This window comes from Pinus tabuliformis, chromosome 7, assembly GCF_031772625.1.
Source record: "Pinus tabuliformis cultivar Carrire ecotype Pingquan chromosome 7, CPIR1, whole genome shotgun sequence".
NCBI classification, from domain to species: domain Eukaryota; kingdom Viridiplantae; phylum Streptophyta; class Pinopsida; order Pinales; family Pinaceae; genus Pinus; species Pinus tabuliformis.
The window spans coordinates 767,575,941-767,603,453 of NC_142293.1; positions in this window are offsets into that span (position 1 = coordinate 767,575,941).

Below are 27,513 nucleotides of genomic sequence, written 5' to 3' on the forward strand. Positions count from 1 at the left end.
GACTAGATTCCTGGCCATGACAATCTATTCGGGTGGGACTAAGATGGACTAAAGCTTTCAACCACTCTAGGTACCATCAGGCTTACTTGCTAACCATCAACCCACAGAACTAGGTGCGTTATGCAAGGTCAGAGCTCTATGACCAACGCCACCCTCCCTACTTCGAGAACTAGACATCAACACACAAGTCGACCAGATGTCCTCCTAGGTATAATGTATTACACATGATGCCTCATCAAATCTCTTCCAAACACTTATCATCTAAAAAATCAATAATATCAACTAATCAAGCATGCTTCTAAGATATTAAAACTTCTTATTATGAAGAGACTTTGTTAACACATCAACTACATGTTCGTCGATCGGGACATATTTTAGCTTCACGATCCCATCCTGTACCAAGCTTCTAATGTATTGTTACTTATTGTGGATATGCTTCGTCCTTGCATGGAACACGAGATCTTCAGACATCTTGATGTAGCTTTGATTATCACAATTTATCACAGTAGGACTTAGAGGCTTCCCAAACAAATTTGACATAAGTTTCCTCAACCATACAACCTCCTTTCCTACTTCACATGCAACAACATACTTTGCTTCAGCACTACTCAAAGCAACATGATCTTGCTTTCTACTCATCTATGAAATCATAGCAGATCCCAAACTAAAACATCCACTTGTAGTGCTTTTTCCATTGGTTTCACTGCCACCCCAATTAGAATCTGTAAAACTTTGTCAATGTGACTTCCTTGTTGTCGTACTTTAAGCAATGATGTATAGTGCCACGTAGATATCTTAATATATGCTTGGCAGCTATCCAATGATCATGACGAGGCTCCAACTGAAACTGACTAAGAATGTTCACAACAAAACATATATTCGGTTTGGTGTTTCCAGATACATCAGAGAACCCACCAACTTACGATAGGTAGTAGGATCGACGAGACTAGAGTCAAAGCTTCTCAACTTCTTGAGATTGGTGATCATGGGAGTAGTCATGGGCTTGGAGTCCATTGTACCAATTTTTTGCGATAACTTGATTATATACTTTCCTTGCCCCAGATATATCTCCCGAAGTTTCTAGCATACCTCCAAACCTAGGTAATAATGCGTAAGTCCCAGATCCTTCCTCTAAAACTCTGTTGCCAGCATCTTCTTGCTTTCTTGTATCCTTCGCTCCACACCTGTAATAAATAAATCATCCACATATAGTAGAATAATGACTGGCTCATTATCCACAACTTTGATGTAGAGATTTAGATCAACAGTACTTTTAACGAACCTGATTGTTAGAAGATATGCATCCATTCTTGCATACCATGCTCTAGGAGCTTGCTTCAAGCCATATAGGGCCTTCTTGAGTCTGCAAACATGAGTGTCCTTGTTATTTATTTCAAAGCCTTCAAGTTGTTCAATGTATACTTCTTCATCGATGGTTCCATCCAGAAATGTTGTTTTCACATTCACTTGATGGATATTGCATCACATTGTTGCAACCAATGAAACCAAGGATCTTATAGTAATATATCTTGCGTGTAGGTGCAAAGGTTTCTTCATAGTCTATGCCTTCCTTTTGAGAGAAACCCCTGCAACGAATCTAGCTTTGTACTTGTCTATGCTTCCATCAACAACGTTTTTGATTTTGTAGATCCATTTTGAGGTGACAACCGATTTGTCACTTGGTTTAGGAACAATTTCCCAAACCTCATTCTTCATGATGGATTGATATTCTTCCTGCATTGTCTTCTTCCATATTTCTTAATGAGTAGCTTCTTCAAATGTAGTTTGTTAAGCTTCTATTAGTTTTGTCATGTATGCAACATATCTCGAATATCTTTTTGGTCTTTTGCTTTCTTTAAAAGTTCCTTTCGTAGCTCCATGTCCTTCGACATCTTCAAGAGTAGCTTTTAACCAAACTGGCCTTTACCTTGTGCTGGCTATTATCATAGGTTGAATAGGATCACTTGGTCCTTCTTCATCTTGAACTGTAGTAGGTTTTTCATGGTGCTCTTCGTCTTCGATAGTGGTATGTTTTCGTCACCGGAATCAATAAGAATATCTTTGGATCTTTTGTAAGCATTATTTTCATCAAATATAACATCTCTACTTCAATTTGTCTTCTTTCCTTGATGTAAATTCTATATGCTTTTGAAGAAAGAATGTAGCCAACAAAAATCCCTTTAATACTTGTAGAGTCTAACTTTTTTCGCTTGTCCTTTGGAACGTGGATATATGTGGGACATCCAAAGATTCAGAGATGGTCCACACATGGATTCCTTCCTGTGAATGCTTCTTCGGGTGTCATATTATCGAGGATTCTATGACGAATTCTATTTTGTATATATACGACGGTCATTGCTACTTCTCCTCGTAGAAATTTTGGTAGCCCTTGATAAAAAATTAGTGTTTGTATACATTCTTCAAGTGTTCTATTTTTCCTTTTTGCAACTCCATTCTTCTTGGGATTGTAGGGAAGAATAAGCTCCTTAATTCTTGCTTCTTTGCAATACGCAATTATTTCTTTTGAAGTGTATTCCCCACCATTATCGAATCTCAAAGTCTTTATTCTTCTTTTGGTTAAGGTCTCCACTTCAGATTTAAATTCCTTGAATTTTTCAAATACTTCGTCCTTTGATTTGAGTAGATAGAGCCATGTCTTTCTAAAGTGATCATCAATGAAGGTTACATAATAAAGATGACCTCCAAGTGATTTGTTAGACATAGGCCCACACACATATGAATGAATGAGGTCCAATATTTCTTTAGACCTTGTTTCACTGCTTGTAAAGAATTCCTTGTATTCTGTCCTAAATCACATCCCTTGCATATTCCTTCACAATTTTCTTTGATATTGGGGATGTCATTTACCATTTGGTTAAGGGAGGGGATGACCTTATAATGTAAATGTCCATATATTCTATGCCATAGCTCAATGGGATTGATTTCCATGTGAATTAGGGCTTGAGGAGATGGTGTTATAACTCTATATAGACTTCCTTCACGTACTCCAATAACCCTAGCTTTATCGATGCTTGAATCTTTACCCCAAACCATAACCTTTCCATCTATAAAAGCAATTATATCTCCTTTATCTTCTAAGCAAGAAATTGAAAGTAAATTATTTTTCAAACCTAGAACATAGAGTATATTGTTGAGATACAACTTTGGTTCATTTGATAGAGTGTGAAGTTGTTTACTTTCTCCTACCATGTGCCTTGATGCTCCACTATCAATAATCCATGTGTTTTCATCATTGAGTGAACTTGTGAGTGCAACCAAGAACCCTTTGCTTTTGACCTTATTGAATAAGTTGGAGACGATTCTTTTGATCCAATTTCTTGCAATATTGAATCCCTTTTTCAAGTATATTATTATAGAGGGAGTAATCTTTCCTTTCAAGCCAACATAGTGATCTTCAATCTTCCTTGACCTTAGCTTTGATACCATGTTGAGAAATCAATGTTAGTAGAATTAGGGGTTGATTCCTCTTTCTTGATAATTACTTGTGAATTATGTTGGCTTCTTTTACTACTTAGATTATCTTTCATCAAGCAATTACCAAATTATGTGAGTATGAAGATCACAAGAACAAGAAACACAAGATATAGGCACTCAGCTAGGGCAAAACCCTTATCTAGGGGAAAACCCATTCAAACCTCTTCCTTTGGTAGTTTTCACAAGACAAGACGAGATAATCCAATACTCTTCGACCTAGACCCAAACTTCCTCCAATCACCAAATCAGGCCTTCCTTCTAGCAAATTCGATCTAGATCTTCGACCCTGCAGCAACAAAATTTCGACCTTCCCAATAGCGAAATTTTAACCTCTCCAGCAGCATAACTTCGATCTCCCCAACAACAGAACTTTGACCCAAGCAACAACCCAGTAACTGCGTACGAATGAGAGAGAAATAGCCCAAAAATTTTGACTTTATTCTTCTCCTGCAATTCTCCTTCTTCTCTTGGAACTTTGCACTTTTTCTACTCTTCCTTCTTGTGTATCGAACTTGTTGAGAGAGTGAGCAAATAGATCGAACTGCACTTCTATGTATAACCTCTTTTGTGGGTCGAATTGTCCTAATGTAGGCTGACCTCATCAGATAAGGGTCGACTTGGTGTGGAGGTGACACATGACTTATTTGACTCAATAATAATTCTTTTTACACGAGTCAAAAGCCCAAGAAGGGTCTCATAAAATGGACAATGACTCTAATGACTCAATATAAAACCTAGAAGTCCTCAATGGGGACTTTGACCTAGAAAATGATGACCCAAGCATGAAACCCATGCTTTAATAAGTCATTTTAATAATAATAATAATTTCTTTTTCTTTCTTTTGATAAATACATTTCATTATGACTCAAATACAATTATGAAGACCGAACCTAGTTACATTCTTCAACATTGTGGTTGTTGGGACTCTACTTCTACAAATAATAATAGAATAGATAAAATATTTTATGTATGTCCTTAGATACCTTATGCTCATAGATACATTGTAAGATATTAACTATAATTGGTTGGCCATTTTGTAAAGAATGCTTCTTTTCAGCAAACAAGTGTCCATGAACTAATGATCCTACAAATAATAATTTTAATGGTGGTGGTGATTGTCATCGTGTTGAAAGTGGTTCCTTTTCTTGCATTGTTACAAAAGCCTCCCAACCCTATGAGGCTCCATCCTCTTCCAATTTTTCAACAAAATCCTTTGTTATTAGGAACATAGGGAAATATGTTCCCATGGTTAACGAAGAAAATGTGCTTTGTGGAGGCCAATCTTAATGGTCTTACCAACCACATATCACAACTTTTGACATTGGTAGACAAGGCGAATCAATGCCTTTCATATCCGTCTAAATACAAATATGAATTATATTATTAGAGTACTTCTATGTTAATATTTTATTTTGTTATAATTATAATTATAATTTTTTAATTATGAGACCAATCACCATGGCAAAAACCCTTCATTGGCCATTCCTGGTTTAGGCTTAGCGATTCATAAGGTTGGGTGCAAACGTCCTTGTGAGCGAGAATAGGTTGTGCTTTTGGCACGATGCATATTAAATCGTTGAGAATTTGATGTTTTGCTACTAAAAATGAAGGCCATTGTCCCTTTGTATGTTGTTCAAGAATATTGTTAAAATTTTCCTAGAGCGAATAAGACCCACATAGGTAGCAACGTCCCTGACCTGGAATGTGAAAATGGTGGTGTTTACAATGAATCCTAATCCTCCATGTCGAAAATATTTAATCCTTTTTGTTGTCCATAGGCTTTGCTACCATGGGGTTTCTTATGGTTGCATATAGGTTGGAGAACAAGGCACACAAGCTTTGTCACTAGAGGGCTTATTGTGGTTGTATATAGTTTGGAGACAACCAAACCAGTTTTTACTAAAAAAGAGTGCTTGTATATTTCAAAAGAAATGCATTTTTGCTAAAGTTGTTAAGCAATAGAAAGAACACGGAAAGAACAATGGGCGAAATAAAAGATAATAGTGGAAGTCATTGTAATGTGTTGTACTGGGATTAAGTCTATTGATTTTTACAATTGAGTACTCAACATTCTATCATTTATGTTATTAAATAGTGTAGTGGTTTATTGATGTGTGTATATCAGGACCAGTCTGTGTCAAATGCACACAAATTTCATGTTCAATATACATATATAAGTGTTTTTATGAAATTTCATTGCCTGAACTGCATGCTATGGTCAATGTCAATAAACAAAATGTGCTGAGAAATCTTGGGCATCAAGATTAGGTGATTTCTCTATTAATGATAACTGCTTGTGAGTGTTTTTTACTTCAATACATTAGGATATTTTAGTTAGATTATTATAATGTTCTTCTTCATCAAACAACTTCCAAAGCATAAATAATAAAGAGAGGAGACACACAATGTAGGCTATTAGCCAGGGCCAAAATCTCTCCTACTTGAGAGGAAAACTCAAACAAATTCTTATTCTTATAGAGACTTCAATTGACGAATACCAAGACCAAGACCCTTGACCTAATTGCCTCTCCAAGACCAAGACACAAAGCTTCCTTGACAAGTTTCTTCGAGTCAATGATAGGCAACCTTTTAATCTCATCCTCCTTCTCGGCTACCTTTCAGAATTTCGGCCCCTTGATTTAGGTCTGCAAACTTCGACCCTAATTCAGAAATCCTAGTTGCAGCTTCTTGGAAAGTGTTATCTTCTAGAAAATTCCCTTGATTTCTTTGCTTACGATAGAGTCTCCTTCTAGCTTAACTCGGTTTCTCCTTTGACTTGCCCTTCTTCAAATTCAATTACCCAATAGGAATGCAATTCTTCTTGGTTTCTTCATGCAGCAAATGGCCCTCCTCTTCCTCGCACGTGTGATATTAAAGTGACCCAAAACAGATCCAAAAATGATGTTAGAGACTTCACTCTTCCTTTTTTCTCTCTTCACTAATAATGAGGCTCCTTCTCAAGTGATCTTCGCACTTCTTGTTTCAGACTTGTTCTTGGCCGAATTGTTTGCTTCCAAATGGGAGTCGAGCCACCTATATATAGTGATTTTCCCATGCATCTAAGCCAACTTGATAGGGATCTAGGCAAACATGTCCTTTGGAGAGGTTTCATTATTCCTTCTTGAAGTCGACTCGTAGGAGGTTCTTTTGCTTGGTCTTGGAGGGCCTTCTTATCCATTTAACGACTCATACAAAAATGTAACATGCCTAAGAAGGGTCCTTCATACATGAAATTGAATCAATTTGACTTTATGACCAATCCTAAGGGTTCACAATGGGAGCCTCTCTTAAAAATAAAATTCCTTGCTCATGAAACCCATTAGACAAGCATTACAATAATAATTTTATTTTTCTTCTTTGCATCAATTACATAAAATCACAATTACACATGTCATTATGAAGACTGAACCTAGTTACACTTTTCAACACTCCCTCTTAACTAGGGAGGTATCCATAATGGTACATGGTCATTCTCAATCTGAAGAATTCTCATAAGAAGAGTCAGATTGGTAGCCCATATGTATAGCATCATATCGACCAACATTGTCACATAGCAAGGCCTTGACTAACAACTCTATCTCTCCACAATATCTGAGCTCAATTCTGGCAACACCAATGATGTATAGACACCCTCATCATTGTCTCTCTTGGAACATACGCCACCCGGGTTCTCAGAGTGTGTTCCACCAGGACTATTCTTATCTTTGATTCCCACTCCTCAAATAATATCAGTGCTCTACAACTACTCTTATCTTGGATGCCCTAACTCATCCTCAAAGAGCATCGTATGCCAGATGTTTACCCAATCCTCCATTATGTCCTCCCAAGTGAAGACAAGAATGATGTGTCTATCTCTCCCTCTTAGAGAGGACATACCTATTCCAATGAAAGAATGTACCTAAGCTCCCTCTTGGCTTAGGAATTTTGCTTCCAAGTTTCTACCAAGTAAGAAACTTGTTTCCAGGCTCACTCTTAATTAGGGATCTACAACAACGCCTCAGGTGGAGATTATGGGACAACCAGTTGCTTGAATAACTCCTCCTCACGATGCCATGAACTTTTTTTTCTTTATTCAAGAGTCTTCATGTTTTGGGACTTCTTCATAGGGCATAGACCATCCATCACTTTCATCCATGAGTCATTCATGTCATTATCCCTTTCATCGGAAAGTGATTCATTAGTTCCTATCTAACCTTCCTTGTTTCCTTAAGGATCTTTCATCCTACTACATGGACAACATGGGTGGAAGGTTTCCATAGATCTTCCCTTAGCAACCCTGCACAAACCCATCCAGATATCATTCAAAAATAAAGGAGTGAACATTAAATCAAAATTACCTTTGTGATGGTTTTTCATCATGACATCTTCTAGTTTGCATCAACATCCTGCATTTACACATCTCCCAAAGATATACACTGTCAAGGGTCTCTTTCTTTTTTAGAGTTCATTAGGGTCCTCATATCTTTCATGGAGATATCCTAGTCAAATCTCTTAGTCCTTGAATGTTGATTGCCTTCTTCATGGTTGCACATTGCACAATCTCTTTCCTTCTTTCTTCACACATTTTCTTCCCAGGAACTTTTAATCAGAGTTCCTCCAATCACAGTAAACCACTTAATATTTCATATGAGGACATATTATGTTGATTTCATCTAGACAATGTGTGACTCATGCTTTCTTGCATCCTTTCAAAGGAGGATATCCTTTCTTTTGATCATGCTCTCGAGATAGAGCATTTATCCATGTTTACCTGCAACCATATGACATGAATCTACAATATCAAATGTAAGCATACATACCTCATTTTCCTTTATGTCATCTAGACTTCCTTCAGTAGCTTCCTTGATTGAAAGAACTTTGTTAGAAAATTATATATTACAGAGCAATGGAACACATAAAATATTGCAGAAATATAAACACAGAAAACGCACAAAACAAGAGAGACACAGATATACGTGGTTCACCCAGTTTAGGCTACGTCCACCCCGAACAGCCAGTCCTTCCTTTCTATTATCCAGCAAAATGAAGAGACACAACTTACAGCAAATCCGCTGTAATATCCTCTGTTTTCTCTCACAGTCTCACCTCTCTGTTTCTCACTCACAGAATACACATCTATTTCACAGCCTCAAATACAATACCCTCATACAAAGAGAGGGGCTGCCTTCTAGGGCAAAAAAAAAAACCCTAAACTAAACATAAGTTCTACCATCAGATCATCTGCCTAATGAACGGCCCAGATTGACTAGAAATTACTATACTTTTACAAGGCAATTTTACAGCTGTTTTTAGCTTCGGGGGCGCTGCCCCCGAAACCCCCGCTAGGGGGGGGGCTCCCAAAGGTCGCAGCCGCCCCCCCTGGACCCCCCCTGCAGCGAATATTTTACAGGCGGCGTTGCCGCCCCCATTTCGAACTAGGGTCCTATGTGGCGATACCTTTGAATATAGAAGATAATCAAGCTCCACACCCAACAATCTCCCACTTGGAGACTGATTGTAGCAACTCCACCGCTGCTCCATTTGCTAGACAATGACTCCTCTTTGGACCCGGCTGTTTCTCATCTTCATCGTCATCCTTGAAAACCAACTGAAACTGAGCATATTCTCAGTTTCTCCCTAGTTACAACTTTTATTAGCATATCTGCAGGATTCTTGCTAGTGTGTATCTTTTCCAACTTCAACTCTACATCTTCCAACACTGATCGTATGAAATGGTACTTGAGCTGTATGTGTTTAGTCCTGGAATTAAATGCTGAGTTCTTTGCAAGATGAATGGCACTTTGACTATCACTGTATAACCTGCCCATATCATGCTCCTTACCCAATTCACCCATAAACCTTTGTAACCAAATCATTTCTTTACTAGCCTCTGTAGCAGCAACATACTCTGCTTCTGTTGTTGAAAGTGCAACAACACTTTGGATTTTTGAAACCCAAATGACAACTGTTCCTCCAACAGTAAATACATATCCTGTAGTGCTCCTCCTGTTATCTCTGTCACCTGCCATATCTGCATCAACATATCCTTGTAGGGAGATGTTTGAACCACCAAAGCATAATGCTTTATTTGTGGTACCTTTCAAATATCTGAGAATCCATTTCACTGCCATCCAATGTTCCTTTCCTGGATTGTTCATGTACCTGCTTACAACTCCCACTGCATGTGCAATATCAGGCCTTGTGCAGACCATTGCATACATTAAGCTTCCAACTGTTGATGCATATGGAACTTTAGACATATAATCCATGTCTTCTTAGGTCTTTGGGCACATTTCCTTGCTAAGTTTGAAATGGCTAGCAAAAGGTGTACTAACTGGTTTTGCATTGTGCATGTTAAATCTTTTCAACACCTTTTCTATGTACTCATTCTGAGACAATGTTAATTTACGATTTTTCCTGTCTCTAGTTATTCTCATACCAAGGATTTGTTTTGCAGCTCCCAAATCCTTCATTGCAAATGAATTTGCCAATTTTCTTTTGAGCACATTTATTTCCTGCATGTTAGATCCTGCAACAAGCATGTCATCTACATACAATAACAATATAATATAGCTGCCATCATTTTGCTTTTTCAAATAAACACAATGATCAGAGTGACATCTAGTATAACCTTGTTCAGACATAAACTTGTCAAATTTTAGATACCACTGCCTTGGAGCCTGTTTTAAGCCATACAAGCTCTTCTTCAACCTGCACACTAGCTTCTCCTTCCCTTTCACCTCATATCCTTGTGGCTGCTGCATATATATCTCTTCCTCCAAATCCCCATGGAGAAAGGCTGTCTTTACATCTAACTGCTCAAGATGCAAATCTTCAGCTGCTACAAGACTTAAAATGGTTCTGATTGAAATCATTTTAACAACAGGAGAAAATATTTCATCAAAATCAATACCTTTCTTCTGTGCAAACCCCTTCACCACAAGTCTAGCTTTATACCTCTGTTTTCCTCCATCTTCTTCCTTCAGCCTGTAAACCCATTTATTTTTCAATGTAGTTTTTCCTACAGGCAACCTGACTAAATCCCAAGTCTGGTTATGCATTAAGGAGTCCATCTCTTCTTCCATGGCTACCTCCCACTTCTTCCTGCTTTCAACCTGCATTGCTTCTTCATAACATTCGGGTTCACCGGAATCAGTGAACAATAAATAATATAATGAAGGAGAGTATCATTCAGGGGGTCTACTTATTCTGGTAGATCTTCTAACACCACTTTCAGGTGTTTGGGGTGCCTGTTGTTGTTGTGGTGGTTGCTGTTGTTGTGGTTGTTGATTATTATTATTTTCAGGCACCTTTCCTTTTTCAATGATTTCATCAAGAACTGCGTATTCCTTGTTTTCCTTTTCTTGTTTCTTTTCCTGCAACTGATTCTTATACAAGACCTTTTCATTGAATATTACATCTCTGCTCCTAATGATTTTGTGATTTTCGTAATCATATAAGCGATAACCAAAATCATTAACACCATATCCAATAAAGGTACATTTCTTTGACTTTGACTCAAGCTTTGTTCTATTTTCTTTATCAATATGGACAAAGGCCTCACAACCAAAAGGCTTTAAAATAAAGTAGTTTACCTTTTTACCTGTCCATGCTTCCTCTGGAACACCACCATCCAAGGAACTTGAAGGCCCTCTGTTTATTAGATAAACAACAGTATCTACAGCATCTGCCCAAAACTGTAAAGGCAATCCTGCATGCAATCTCATGCACTTTGCACGCTCCATGATTGTTCTGTTCATCCTTTCTGACACACCATTTTCTTGTGGTGTTCTTGGAACTGTCTTCTCTCTGCGAATTCCATGCTCTGAACAGTACCTATCAAACTCTTTGCTGCAATATTCACCTCCATTGTCTGATCTAAGACACTTCAATTTCTTCCCTGTCTCAATCTCAACCAAAGCTTTCCATTTCTTGAAAGTATCAAATACATCAGATTTATTCTTAATACAATAAATCAAAGTTTTTCTAGTTGTATCATCAATAAAAGTAACATAATAACGAGAGCCACCGAGAGATGATACCTGAGCAGGTCCCCATACATCTGTATGCACAAGCTCTAATTTTTCATTCTTCTTTTCTTTGCCAACTCTGAGAAATCTGACTCTCTTCTGTTTTCCAGAAATGCAATTCTCATAGAAGTCCAATCAACATTCTTCAAACCCAGCAACAAATTCCTTGAGTGAAGAATCTTCATCCCCTTTTCACTCATGTGTCCGAGCCTATGATGCCATAATGCTGCATTTGCTCCTTTGGAAGTTAAAGCATTAACAGAGTTAGAAATACCATTGCATAAATACAATGGACCAACCTTTTCGCCTTTTGCTATTACCAGGGCTCCTTTGGTGACCTTCCAAGCTTTATCTGTGAAAGTTGTCACACAACCTTCACCGGCTAACTGCCCTGTTGAAATCAGATTTTTCTTTAGATCTGGAACATGCCTTACCTCCTTTAATAGCCATTGGTTTCCATTCTGATGTTTTACAAGAACCTTACCCATTCCAATGATTTTACAGGGTTTATCATCACCCAGACAAACTTGTCCAAAATCTCCTTGAACATAGTCATGAAAGTATTTCTTATCAGGTGTGGCATGGAATGAAGCCCCTGAATCTACCACCCAGGAATCAGTAATATTTTCGAAAGAAAGAATCAAAGCATCTTGTAACACCTCACCTGTCACATTTGCTTCATGATTGTTTTCTTGCTGTGCATCTCCTTCTTTTCCCTTCCGAGATCTACAGTCTTTTTTTAGGTGTCCTTTCTTTCCACATTTCCAGCACACTATCCCCGATCTGGACTTGGATCTGCCTTTCCTTGATTTACTGCGATATCCTGAGCTCTTTCCTCTTTCCATTTTTCTTCCTCTAGACTCTGCACTCAAAGCATTTCCCGATGTCTCACCGGAGCTTTTTCGTCGCATTTCCTCGCTAAGGATAGCACCGACAACATCATCAAACTTTAAAGTACTAGATCCAGAAACAGAGTTACTAATGGCCATTACGAAACCATTCCAACTTTCTAGTAATGAGCACAAGAATAACAGAGCTCTAACTTCATCATCAAAGTTTACCCCTACAGAACTTAACTGACTTGTAACTGTATTAAAATCATTTAAATGGTTTGCAACAGATCCACCTTCCGACATATTCATATTAAATAACCGTTTCATAAGAAATACCTTGTTTGAGGCCGAGGGTTTTTCATATAGTTTCGACAACGTCTGCATCAAACCCTCTGTCGTGGTTTCCTTCAAAATTTTGAAGGCGACTGACGCAGCAAGGCACAACCGTATTGTTCTGAGTGCCTTTCTATCGAGAAGGTTCCATTCTTCGTCTTTCATACCCGTCGGCATCTTTGTTTTTCCGCCCAATGGTAGGTATAGATCTTTCTGATACAGAGAATCTTCCATCTGCATCTTCCACAGCGAGAAGTTTTGGCCGTTAAATTTCTCGACCCTAAACTTACCATCTTCCGCCATTGCTCCCACTCGAACCAGGAACCCTTCTTTCCTACGAGTTTATCAGCCAAATAGACCTTCGGCTCCGATACCAGTTGTTAGAAAATTATATATTACGGTGCAATGGAACACATAAAATATTGCATAAATATAAACACAGAAAACGCACAAAACAAGAGAGACACAGATATACGTGGTTCACCCAGTTTGGGCTACGTCCACCCCGAACAGCCAGTCCTTCCTTTCTATTATCCAGCAAAATGAAGAGACACAACTTATAGAAAATCCGCTGTAATATCCTCTGTTTTCTCTCACAGTCTCACCTCTCTGTTTCTCACTCACAGAATACACATCTATTTCACAGCCTCAAATACAATACCCTCATACAAAGAGAGGGGTTGCCTTCTAGGGCAAAAAAAAAAACCCTAAACTAAACATAAGTTCTACCATCAGATCATCTGCCTAATGAACGGCCCAGATTGACTAGAAATTACTATACTTTTACAAGGCAATTTTACAGTTGTTTTTAGCTTCGGGGGCGCTGCCCCCGAAACCCCCGCCAGGGGGGGGCTCCCAAAGGTCGCAGCCGCCCCCCCCTGCAGCGAATATTTTACGGGCGGCGTTGCCACCCCCATTTCGAACTGGGGTCCTATGTGGCAATACCTTTGAATATAGAAGATAATCAGGCTCCACACCCAACAAACTTCAATCTTTCAATCCCTTGATTTACTTCACCTCTTTTGTCATCATGCCATCATCCCATGAATTCCACAAGTTTGGAATTCTTGATGAAACCCTGGCTTCCTTTTGGTTAGTGAACCTTCCAACGAAGACTCCAATAGAGGATCTTGAGTATCCTCATCCAGCAGATGTTTCCTTTTGAAGGATGTATGATAAGCCTTGTACTAGATAACCTTTTCTTTCTTTTCCATAAGTACCTCCTATGTTACTAATGAGGTTTCGAAGAGATATGTCCTTCCATGGGTAACTGCCATGGACTTCAATTTCAACCATATTTCATGCTTCTCTATGATGATGTCACGAGCTCTTGCTTTCAATGCTTCTATGATGCCATGATGCATCCCATCAATTTTCTTAGTGAATCATGATAGCCATATCTTACAACAGAAGACTTAAGAATAGGAACTTGAAAATAACTTAGGCGAGGAAGACTATCTTAGTCATAGTAGAGATCTCTTACTTCCTCTTTCTTGGTCTTCTTATTTTTAGCTTCCTCCACTTCCTCGGTGATTGGGCTTCTTCTCTTCCTCTTTTATTATTGTCCTTCTTAATCTTAGGACAATCTCTTTTGTAATGCCCATATTCTTGACATCCATAACATTGAATCTTAGCCAAGTTTCTTTTTGTTTCTTTTCTTTTTCTGAGAACCAGTCTTTCCAAATCTTCCTTTCCTTCTTGTCAGAGAAGCATAAGCTTGATTTTTCTCACTTGCTCCTACATCAGATTTTTCCTTTAACCTAGACCCTTCAATCTTGCACAGTGACCATAGATCCTGGGATGGAGTAGCTTCTTTCGTTCAATAAATACTTGAAGTAAAGCTACCCCACTCCTTTGGTAGTGCATTTAGTAGAACTGTAGTCATTTCTCTATCAGACATAACTTCTCCCAGATCTTGAAGTTGATCCCTGATTTCATATATCCTCATAAAGTATGAGGTTATTCCTTCTTCTTTCAACATCTTTAGCTTGTAGACTTCTTGCCTTAAAGAGATGACTTGGGCCAGTAGTGCCTACGAAATACAACTCTACCAGTTTTTATAGATTTCTTTTGAAGTTTCGAGTTTTGATACATATGGAATGAGGGGATCCTTAATGGATTCAATAAGAATCCTTTGAGCCCTCACTTCCCCTTTCATAAACTTCGCTAGTGCTTGAGCACTTCTTTCGTTGGTTTGGTGATAGATCCTTTGACATGTTCCATAACCTCATTTTCAATGAGATTCAGATCTGTCCTCTTCTTCCATGCAAGGTAGTTTGAAGCCCCAACCAATTTGTTTCTTTCTTGCAAAAAGACATTTTGACATATTCAGATGTGGACATAAATATACTTACTTGATAGGATGGTCCTTCTACTTGATGCTTCCTTGATGTTGATGATGATAGAAAACTTCTCCTTGTTGAAGATTATTTTCTTCAAGAGTGATCCTTGACTTCACAAAGAAGGAGATCACTTTAGATCCTTTGATGGAGATGCCCTTGTTGATGATGATCAATTATGACCTTTTGATGCTTCTTGGATGACCTTCTATAATGGTAAGATCCTTGCTTCAATGAGAGGAAAATGCCTTAGAAATTCTGAAGATGATGACAACGTCCTTGATCTTGCTTCTCTAGAAAGAAAACTTGATGTATAAGTCCTTCAACTTGAGCAGGGTCGTTGTGGTCTCTTGAGATATCCAAGACTTCTTGTTGGTGTAGACTTTCTTCTTCGATCTAGTGTTTCGACACTTCTTTGTAGATCTTGACTTCAAGATGATCTTCTAGATTTTCTTTGATGCCTTTCTCGATAGTTGATCCTTGAGTGTCCCTTGATAAGATGCCCTTCCTTGACTTTGTCACCTTAGCTCTAATACCATGTTGAGAAATCTTGGGCATCAAGATTAGGTGATTTCTCCATCAATGATAATTGCTTGTGAGTGCTTTTTACTTCAATAGATTAGGATGATCTTTTAGTTAGATTATTATAGTGATCTTCTTCATCAAACAACTACCAAAGCATAAACAATAAAGAAACAAGATACAATCAATGTAGGCTATCATCTAGGGCCAAAACTTCTCCCACTTAAGAGGAAAACCCAAAAAAATTCTTCTTCTTATATAGACTTCAATTGACAAATACCATGACCAAGACCCTTGAGTGAATTGCCTCTCCAAGACCAAGACACAAAGCTTCCTTGACAAGTTTCTTCGAGTCAACAATAGTCAACCCTCTAATTTCGTCCTCCTTCTCAGCTACCTTTTAGAATTTTGGCCCCTTAATTTAGGTCTGCAATCTTCGACCCTAATTCAGAAACCCTAGTTGCAGCTTCTTGGAAAGTGTCACCTTCTAGAAAATGCCCTTGATTTCTTTGCTTAGGATAGAGTCTCCTTCTAGCTTAACTTGGCTTCTCCTTTGACTTTCCCTTCTTCAAGTTCGGTTACCCAAGAGGACTGCAATTCTTCTTGGTTTCTTCTACACCAAATGATCCTCCCCTTCTTTGCACAAGTGATATTAAAGTGACCCAAAACAGATCCAAAAATGATGTTAGAGACTTCGCTCTTCCTTTTTCTCTCTTCGCTGATGATGAGGCTCCTTCTCAAGTGATCTTCACACTTCTCGTTTCAGACTTGTTCTTGACCAAATTGCTTGCTTCCAAATGGAGTTGAGTTGCCTATATATAATGATTTGCCCATGCATCAATGCTGACTTGTAGGAGGTGCTTTTGCTTGGTCTTGGAGGGCCTTCTTATCCATTTAATGACTCATACAAAATTGTAACATGCCCAAGAAGGGTCTTTCATACATGAAATTGACTCAATTTGACTTTATGACTAATCCTAAGGGCTCACAATGGGAGCCTTTCCTAAACATAAAATTCCTTGCTTACGAAACCCATGAGACTAGCATTACAATAATAAATTTATTTTTCTTGTTTGCATCAATTACATAAAATCACAATTACACATGTCATTATGAACACTGAATCTAGTTACACTTTTATGAGAAAAAATATTTCAGCGTAAATCACATGAAAAAACATTTGTCGACGCGTTTCGAACCAACTAGTTACACTTTTCAACAAAATGATCATGTGTAATATTAGTGGGTTCAATTTTATGAACAAACATATTAATGCAGGCTATGGTCAATGTCAATAAACAAAAATATGGTGAGTAATCTTAGTTGGTTCGATTTAATGAACCAACAAATTAACACCCCAGTAACATTGATTTGTTTTCATGAACCAACACATTAATGCTCAAATGAGTGTTCATATTTGGAAGCATACTTATATGCACTTGATATATGCATATTGGTGTACAACAACCAATTTTATATGGTGTTGTTCGTTTTACCGCTTGACCAAATTGTCTATTTCCTTAGAAATCTATTTGAGATGTAATGAGTGTTCACCATTCCCATAATTAGTTTTGAGTCTCCATAACAAGTATGGAACTTAATGCTACATTTAATGTTACATCTATACCTCTAGCAAGCATTAAAATATCACCATTGTTGGATTTGTACTTCATATTTCAAGTGATCTTGTATCTCACTACTCTATTGAGGGTGATAATGAGACCCTAACTGGACAATTTAAGAAATATTGACAAAACAACCAAGAAAAATTGCTTGCTAGTTACCCTAACATGCATATATATATATATATATATATATATATATATATATATATATATACCTTTCAATTAAAAGTAAGTCATATTGCACGAGGGTTTAGAAAATGCAAGGATTGTTTTGCTCAAAGGCACTTTGAGCACAATTTATAAAAATAATCTTTCTATTAGAAACAAAGCAACACAATTTTGGGTTCTTGCACACCTTATTGATTACTTTTTAATATATATGTCCTAATTTAGTGATAATGCTCTCAGATATAATTATAAATGTGTCAAATCATGCTTAAACCTTTGATTCTGAATGTGTGTAACTAACAATGTCATGGGGTACTCTAAGATACAATGAAAATAAATACTAAAAACAAGTTTAGTAATGTAATTATTTAATGCGGAAAGTTATAAAACCATATAAATTTAATAGGAAAAAATATTTGGTAAGAACCATATATAAGTATTGGCCAAAATTATATGGAAAAAAAATATATTTAAAGCTACTATTTAAATTTTGATTCATATTATGATTCTAACAATGTAGAAAAGTAGTTAAATTTATAATGCACATGATAACATATAGTCAGAAAGGTCATGGAAAGATTGGGTTGTTTAAACACTAGTAAACTAGTCATTTTAAGTATGGTTATGGTTGGGAACAAAGAAAACAATCCCACTTTTTCTTATGGACATTTCTAAAGGAAGTGTGTATTGATAAAATTCCAAAAAAGATCTGTGAATTTATGGTATGTTCTATGCTTAGAGCAGTTTACTTATTTTTCTTCTTATTAGCCACAGATTAGCGATCACATATACATAAAGTAAAGTGCAGATAGAACATCAAATGATCAACAAAAAACAAGCCAAGACAAGAGACACAAGATGTGGCAGCTAGTCAGGGACAATCCCCAATGCAGGGAAACCCTTTGATCAAATCTTCTTTTATCTTCAATAGTTCAGCAAAGAGAAATAGTACAAAATCAGAATTTTGTAATTTTATATCAGCCGCAGCAAACCCTAGATCAGCAAAGTCAAACTTGGTCAAACGAGTGGAAATTGACCTCCAATATGTTTGGTCAATTTCTGGTCAGCTAACCCTCAAACAGCTTGAAGAAACATCCTTGAAAATGCAGTCAAACTGCAATTCACTAAAGTCAACTAGCTGCCCCAAACTAGGGCAGTCAACCCCAGTGAAACCAGAGGTCAGATCACCTCGGTTTTTGTGCCAAAATCTGCGACCTGCCTAGGAGAGGCAACCACACCAAATCCGCACTCCTAGATGGTCAACGCTTGGTCAACGCTGGTCAAAGAGGTGACCTGTATCCCCTGCGTCCTTCTTCCTGCATCTACCTTGCCCTACTGCATCTTCTTTTCCAGCCACACGTGTGAGAGAGAGAGAGGCTCCTTTGATGCGTAGGAGAGAGAGAATATGAGTGATGAGATGAGTTGCAAATGACTCAACCTCTCTTCTATTTATATGAAACACTGGGCATCAGTGCCACACACTTAGTTGCTAGCCGACCTTGACAATTTGTCAAGTAATTAGAAATAAATACATATCTCCATAAATACTTGTCGGAATCGAATGATCTTTAGATCAATCCTACACCTCTCGACGAGAGGAATCTAGGAAAAATATCAGCAGCCATAAATAAGGTGAACCACATGGAGTTTGGCCCTAGTTTCCAATTTTAACACTTCCTCTCAACTAGGGAGAACTCCATCTGCAATCTGTTTGACCGTCGCTAATATCCCAGCCATCAGATGCACTGCCCTGCACAACTGGTCCTGCTCTGCTCTGCTCTGCTCGAACTATGAAGAAGAAGAAATGATTGAGGATGTATCATACCATCCTCCACTGACCTGAAGTCAGTCTCAGAGTGTGTCATAACACTCTCATTGATCCTAGATCAGTATCATTGATCCCAGATCAATGGAGGTCATCCTAGCATAGGGAGTACGATAGATACAACGATGCGTCCATCGATAGTACTACTATTGTCCCTAACCTCATTTCCCTGCTCATTGATCAGATGAGAGGTACTTCTCATGAGTCCCAGACTGCATGGGTAGGATGCCTCGACAGGAGAACTAATCATCCTGTCCATAGGAGAACGAATCATCCTGTCCAACAGATGCCATGGAGAACTAATCATCCTGGCCCACAGGAGAACTAATCATCCTTTTCCACAGTCGCCACAGAGAACTAATCATTCTGGCCCACAGGAGAACTAAACATCCTGTTCCACAGTTGCCACGGAGAACTAATCATCTTGACCCACAGGAGAACTAATCATCCTGTTCCACAGTCGCCACGGGGTGTCATAGAGGAAGGTTGAACCTTTCTCTTATACATAGTGCACCACCAGGGGATGGTGAATCGCCCTATGGTCTCATGTCGCTCCAAGAAGTACCCCGCACCCCCCTGGAGCTCCCAGAGCTCAATACATCATACTTGACCCTCATAAGAGGGTCTTTGAACAACACCAAGTCGTTCTCAGAAAGTCAAGAATTTGACCTTTCCCAGTGGCTTTGCCAAAATGTCGGCGACCTGTTCATGTGTACCGATATGTTAGAGCCTTATTGCTCCCCGCTGCACCATATCTTGAACATAGTGGTACCCGATATCGATATGCTTGGAGCGATCATGGAATATGGGATTCTTTGATAAACGAATCCTGCTATGGTTGTCACACAGGATCGCGGTGGTATCTAATGTAAATCCAAATGAAGAGCTTTTGCAACCAGACTGCCTCACAGGAGGCCATACTAGCAGCAATGTACTCTGCCTCGGCGGTGCTCAAAACCACTGACTTCTGCTTCCTGCTCATCCAGGATATCGAGGCAGATCCCAAAGAGAAACAACACCCGGAAGTGCTCTTTCGGTCCACCACACTGCCTGCCCAGTCAACATTGGTATATCCAAGTAGTCTCACATCTCCGGAGTGTATCTCAACCCATGAGTGATCGTGCCACAAAGATATCTCAACAGATTCTTGGCACCAATCCAATGTGAGTGATGAGGCTCAACCATATGTTGACTCAATGTGTTGACTGCAAAGCATATATCCGGATGGGAGTTCACCAAGAACATCAATGCTCCGACGAGTTGACGATACTCGGTAGCATTTCGTAAAACAGGTCTGGCAACACTACCACTTAACTTCATGAAGTCAAGCTCCATCGGGGTAGTTACGGGCGTGCAGTCCACCATACCGAATCTCTCCATTATTTTCACCACGTATTTTCCTTGAGATAGGAAAATCTCCCCTGGTTTCTGCCAGACTTCCAATCCTAGGAAATAGTGCATAATTCCTAGGTCTTTCATCTCGAACTCAAAAGCCAACTCCCTCTTACATTTGTGAATGAGAGGGCCTGCACCTGTTAGAAAGAGGTCGTCAACATATAGCACCAGTATGAGAGGCTTGTCATCTACAACCTTAAAGTAAAGGTTAGGGTCAGGTTTACTCCTAGTGAATCCCAGCTTCATAAAGTAGCTATCGATCCTCTCATACCATGCTCGGGGTGCTTGCTTTAGCCCATAGAGGGCCTTCTTCAACCTGCACACATGAGATTCTCGATCATAAATCTCAAATCCTTCGGGTTGCTCCACATAGACCTCCTCCTTGATCGAACCATGTAAGAACGCGGTCTTGACATCCATCTGATGTAGGTTCCATCCTTGCGAAGCAGCAAGGGCTATGATCGAGCGGATGGTCGTATATTGGGCAACAGGGGCAAATATCTTGTCATAGTCTATACCCTCCTTCTGGGAGAAGCCACGAGTGACAAAACGAGCCTTATACTTTTCCGCACTTCCATAAACTGCATGATTTATCTTGTAAAGCCATTTTGAAGTGGCAACTGCTTTGTCCTGGGGTCTGGGGACCACATCCCAAACATTGTTTTGCATGATGGACTCATATTCCTCGGTCATAGCATCCTTCCATACTTGATGCTTGACAGCATCTATGAATGACGAAGGCTCATTTTGGATGATCGTGCTCATGATGGTCAAGTATCCCTGATACATGTTCGGCTTCTTACTTTCACGGAAGGTTCGTTGGGTGCAATGTGTCCTTCAGCATCATCAAGTGTCCCCTAAGCCATGAAGGCCTCTGCCTAGAAGAGGAAGGCTCTTGCGGAGGAGGATCAATAGGATCCATAGGTTCTTCCACATCGAGCATCGTCTCATCTTCCTTTTCCTTCAGTTCCCCGGTGTCAGCTTCTTTAGATCCCCTTAAAGTAGGAAGATTGTCTACTTTGCTAAGAGCCATATCTTCCTCAAAGGTGACATCATGACTAATCTCGACTTCCCTTTGACCAGTGACATAGATTCTATAGCCCTTAGTATTTTTTCTATAGCCCACAAAGATTCCTTTCTTTCCAAATGCACCCAATTTATTCCTTTTTCTCCTTCGGCACATGAAAATATACAGGGCTTCCAAAAATTCTAAAATGAGATACGTCAGGTTTCTTACAAGTGAACATCTCTTCGGCAGTCTTGGAACCCAATGCTTGATGAGGGCATCGGTTTTGTATATATACAACGGTATTTGCAGCTTTGACCCATAGAAACTTCGGAAGTCTTTGATCATGGAGCATAGCACAGACAACTTCCACAATTGTACAATTCTTCCTTTCCGCCACACCATTATGCTCAGGAGTATATGGTGTAGTAGTCTCCCTCTTAATGCCAGCCTCATTGCAAAAGTCATGAAACTCATTAGATTCATATTCAGTCCCATTATCAGTCCTTAAGGTCTTGATCTTCCTTTCGGTCTGATTCTTGATCAAGGCTTTGAAGTGCCGAAACCAGGAGAACACTTCATCCTTCTTTTTCAAGAAGTATATCCAAGTCTTGCGAGAATAATCATCTGTAAAAGTGAGGTAATATAAATATCCTCCCAAGGAGTTCACAGGCATCATACCGGATATGTTTGAGTGAACCAACTGCAATATATCAGAGGTCTTGCTTTGGCTTGAGGGGAATGGTCCCCTTTTGAGCTTTCCTTCGGCACATCCTAGACATACACCTTCTTGCTCTAATCTGAATTCGAGCATCCCAGTTACCATTTTTCTCACATTGGGTAGAGCTTTATAATGAAGGTGAGCAAACCTCCGATGCCATAGTTTGGACTGAAGGGATGTGTCACAAGACATGACACCCAGTGGACTTCCTCCGACCTGATATAATGAATCAACTTGAAACCCAAGAGTGAAAGCATCTTTAAAGTTCTTTTTCCATACATGTACCTTGACATCGCTAAAGACCACCTTGTAGCCTTTGTCCTTCATTGCCGAAATGGACACCAGGTTCTTTTTTAGATCAGGTACATATAATACATCTTGTAAATGGATTGTATTTCCCTGATTCAATTGAAGAGTGACATTCCCTACGCCTTTTACGGGATATTTTGAATTGTCCCCAAGAACAATTTCCAGGTTGGTCTCCTTCTCCACCAGATTAGAGAGAGCTTCTTTGTAACTAGTGAAGTGCCTTGAGGCACCACTATCAATAAGCCAATTTCCCAGCGAGTCTGGGGGAGTAGTAGTAGAGATAGCCACTGGTAGATAATATTCATCTTGCTTATTGTTAACAGTGTTAGATTCATACTTGGAGTTTCTTGCCTTTTTGAAGGGTTGTCCTCTTCCTTGATTTCCAACATTTCTTTTACCTCTGCCATTTGACCTGCCATTCCTTTGAATGCCTTGAGAGTGATTTTGATCATCGTCCCGGTGTGAGTCCCTTTTATCAGGGCACTCCCTTGCATAGTGGCCCGTTTTATTGCAATTGTAACATCGTCCTTTTCTTCCACCCTTCGGTCTAGCCTTTCCTTTGAATTTAGCCCCGGAATTGTTTCTTCTTTTAGCATGAGAAGAAAAATCATAGGGATGGCCTTTAAGTACGGGCATTTCTTGCTCTTTCATCCTTGTCTCTTCTTGAATGCATTTAGCCATCGATTCCTCAAATCTAGGAATTACGTTATTGTTGAGAAGAGTAGTCCTGAATATATACCATTCCGGTGGCAGTCCTGCAAGAGTCATGAGTGTCATTTCCCTGACAGGAATTACTTCCCCAATAGATAGGAGATCATTCTTGATCGCGCTGATCCTTAAGAAATATGCTTGCATACTCTCATCTTTGCCCTTCTTAATTTTCTTCAGTTTATTTCTAAGGAAAAAAAACTTGATTTGCATCATTAACTTTAAATAAATTCACCAGTCTATCGTAGATTTCCTTGGAGGTGGTCAGCTTGGAAACATAGGCCACCAGGGGCTTGTTGATAGAGTCCCGGATGATCTTCCTTGCTTTGACTTCTCCCTTGGTCCATTTGTTCCTAGTAGCAGCGGATGCATTTGATGGAGGCTCAACAATTCTGCCTGTCACATGGTCCAACACTTCCTGCTCTTCTAATGTTAGATCAAGAGACATCTTCCATCCGTGATAGTCAAACTTCTCACAGAGTTTGTCTTCAGCAGGGAAGTGTGTTGAGGACCCCATGATTTCTTTAAGATAGCCTTGCCAACCTTCTCTGTGGTGATTGCTCTTGCTCTTGCTCTTGCTTAGGCTTTGTCTTCACCTCAACTCTGATACCATGTAAATTTATGGTATGTTCTATGCTTAGAGCAGTTTACTTATTTTTCTTCTTATTAGCTACATATTAGTAATCACATATACATAAAGTAAAGTGCAGATAGAACATTAAATGATCAACAAAAAACAAGCCAAGACAAGAGACACAATATGTGGCGGCTAGCCAGGGACAAACCCCAATGCGGGGAAACCCTTTGATCAAATCTTCTTTTATCTTCAATAGTTCAACAGAGAGAAATAGTACAAAATCAGAAATCTGTAATTTTATATCAGCCGCAGCAAACCCTAGATCAGCAAAGTCAAACTTGGTCAAACGAGTGGAAATTGACCTCCAATATGTTTGGTCAACTTCTGGTCAGCTAACTCTCGAATAGCCTAAAGAAACAGCCCTAAAAATGCAGTCAAATTGCAGTTGACTGAAGTCAACTTGCTACCCCAAACTAGGGCAGTCAACACCAGTCAAACCAGAGGTCAGATCACCTCAGTTTTTGTGCCAAAATCTGCAGCCTACCTAGGAGAGGCAGCCACACCAAATCCGCACTCCTAGATGATCAACGCTTGGTCAACGCTGGTCAAAGAGATGACCTGCAACCAGTGCGTCCTTCCTGCATTTGCCTTGCCCTACTACGTCTTCTTTTCCAGCCACACGTGTGAGAGAGAGAGAGGCTCCTTTGATGCGTAGGAGAGAGAGAAGATGAGTGATGAGATGAGTTGCAAATGACTCAACCTCTCTTCTATTTATATGAAACGATGGGCATTAGTGCTACACACTTAGCTGCTAGCCGACCTTGACAAGTTGTCAAGTAATTAGAAATAAATGCATATCTCCATAAATACTTGTCAGAATCGGATGATCTTTAAATCAATCCTACACCTCTCGGCGAGAGGAATCTAGGAAAAATATCAGCAACCATAAATAAGGTGACCCACATGGAGTTTGGCCCTAGTTGCCAATTTTAACAATATCTTCACGTATCTTGAAGCATATCACTAGTTAGATGAAGAAAGCATTGATGGCTTAAAAGAGGAAGAAGTTGATAATAATAATTAAAGTTGAAGTGGAAGATGTGAAAAATAAATATCCTAGAAAAATACTATTTGACACAATTGACATTTACAACGAAGCATAAAAGTATGAATGTGCTTTCTGCAAAATGCGATAAATTATGAACTTAAATTATGTAATATGAGTATGAAAATTTGTGCAAACACTTAAAAGCAAATAATAATCAAAAATGTTATCTTTTAGCCTAAGTTATGAAAGTGACTTTATTATAAAGGTAAAATTTATATTCTAACACCCTCTCTTAATGCTTACAATAAGCCCACGGGGCTTTGGATTGACGGTGATTGGGTGCGCTGTTAAGGCACTCCTTGCGATAGGTCACCGGTTCAAATCCCCCGTGGGTACTTAGGTTAGTCTTAACTGAGAAAAAAAAAAAAAAAAATGCTTACAATACTAAAAATAAAATTCATTGAAAGCAATCAAACTCTAACTGCAAATGGATTTATTGAAAACTAAAACAACATAATCGAACATCCTTTACACGCTTCTTTGAAAAAACAATGTTTTAATAAGACTCCTTCAAGATGCCCTCTATTCATGTAAAAGGTATACTCTCTTAGTTGTTATCCAAGTTCCCAACATCATGGGACATATTTGCATATGAAATGTCTTGAACCCTCGTAAAGATATGAAGATCTAGTAGTCAAAGTTTTATGACAACATGGTAGTTAAACTTGATTAAGTTATAAATATGTTTAATATGACAACAAAAATAGTTAGAATTGCATAAATTATAGGTAAGTGATTAGTAGTAGGTTCAATAAAGAAAGCATGTTGTGTAGTTGTGTATGTGGTATATATAAGCTACTTTATGAAAAATAATAAATTAATGGTTGAAACATTAAGTGAAATTTTAATGATAATGGTTGGAATAAGGATCAAATTTGAAGGTTTCAATGTACATCAAGACCTTTTTCAAATTGTTATAGAAGAGCATTAACATTTTTTCACTCAAAAAGGAAAAAGTGAAAATAACCTATAACACCATAAATGAGGATTATATCTTAAACTTGTTGAATTTTCTACAAAAGTGCACAGTAGAATACACTTTTCTACCAGATGCTTATTTACTAATAATTTTCAAAATATTATATGCCATTGATATCATTGAGCAACTACACTTCAGAAAATATCAATAGTAATTGCAGTGGAAACAATAAAGATAATAGAAAGACACAAATGTACAATAGAGATTATATTTTTACCCTAGGAAATCCAACCTTGAGAGAAAACCTAACAACCTTTTTTTAAGAGAAATTATTCTTCAATAAGTTTTACAAATCAACAATTTGTCTAGAAATCTGTGCCAATATCCAAGTCAAAATACTAGTCAAACTGGTCAATCTCCAACAAGTTAATGTTCATCAAAGTAGCAAAAATATTTAGAAGTCAATGCTAATCAAACCACAGTGTGTGGTCAAATTCAGCCCTGTGGTCAACTTTCGTTGCCAAATCCACACGTGCGACCTTTGTTGGAAGAATTTGTCATTGATGTCAAAGGGTGAATGTGCCAACATTTTTTTGATGATTTGCATGCACATTTAAGCAAATTTGGATGCAAGGATACTCTAGATTGGTAGCCCTTGTCAAGCCATTTCGTTTGATATAGGAGGCACGCCCTGTGGCTCCTCTTGGTTGGAGAGATATAATTTTTGAAAGTTTGATGCCCCAAAGATGGGTTTAGCACCAACTCTATTGCTTGAAAGTCTTATGACCTTATCACTTCATTGTAGCCACTAAAATAATGTCAAATATGTGATTTGAATTAGCCTAAACTCATCAACCTTGAAAGGAGATTATATGAAAGGAATTTTTTTATTTTTTAAGTGTCATAAGCCTCCTCTAAAACAAGTCAGTTCATCTACATCATGTCAGCTTCAATATAGTCATGTATTTTCATAAAGAATATCATTATTTTACTCAAGTCAATCATAGTTAAGGGCTGCTCCAAAATACACATATATAATCGTAACCGTGGTTGAACGGAGGCAAGTCAATTCGACTAATTTGAGGTAAAAAGAGTAGGATTAGTCCAAGGTGATCCATGGAAGAAGTCTATGGTTTGAGCTTCATTGAATATTTGCAAAGGAGGTTGAAATTCAAGAAAGTTTCTTTTATTTTTTTATATATATTTTTGTGGTTTTCTGTGTACATTTCGTTCGTTTTGAGGTCTAAATTTGGCCTTTGTTCTAAAGGTTTGTATGGAGCAACCTCGACCCTTTTTGGGAAATATTTTGGGGCCCAATTTGGGTTGTCTCAAGCAAAGTCAGTCTTGTCTTAGGGTAACCTTCTAAGGCAAAATTTGGCCTCTCTGAGGATTTTTTTTCAAGTTGTATTCGCACTATTTTAGGCCCTCTTGAGACCCATTTAGAGGTTAACATTGTTTTGATGCTTTCTTGTTGGCATTCTTGAAGTTTGTTTCAATTATGTCCTGACCAACAAAGAGGTCTAAATCTGAGTTTGTTGAGGCAAACACGAAATGTGGATATATATGAATCCTTGACAATTGGAGATTGAGATCCGATTTTGATGTTGAGGCTGATCGAAAT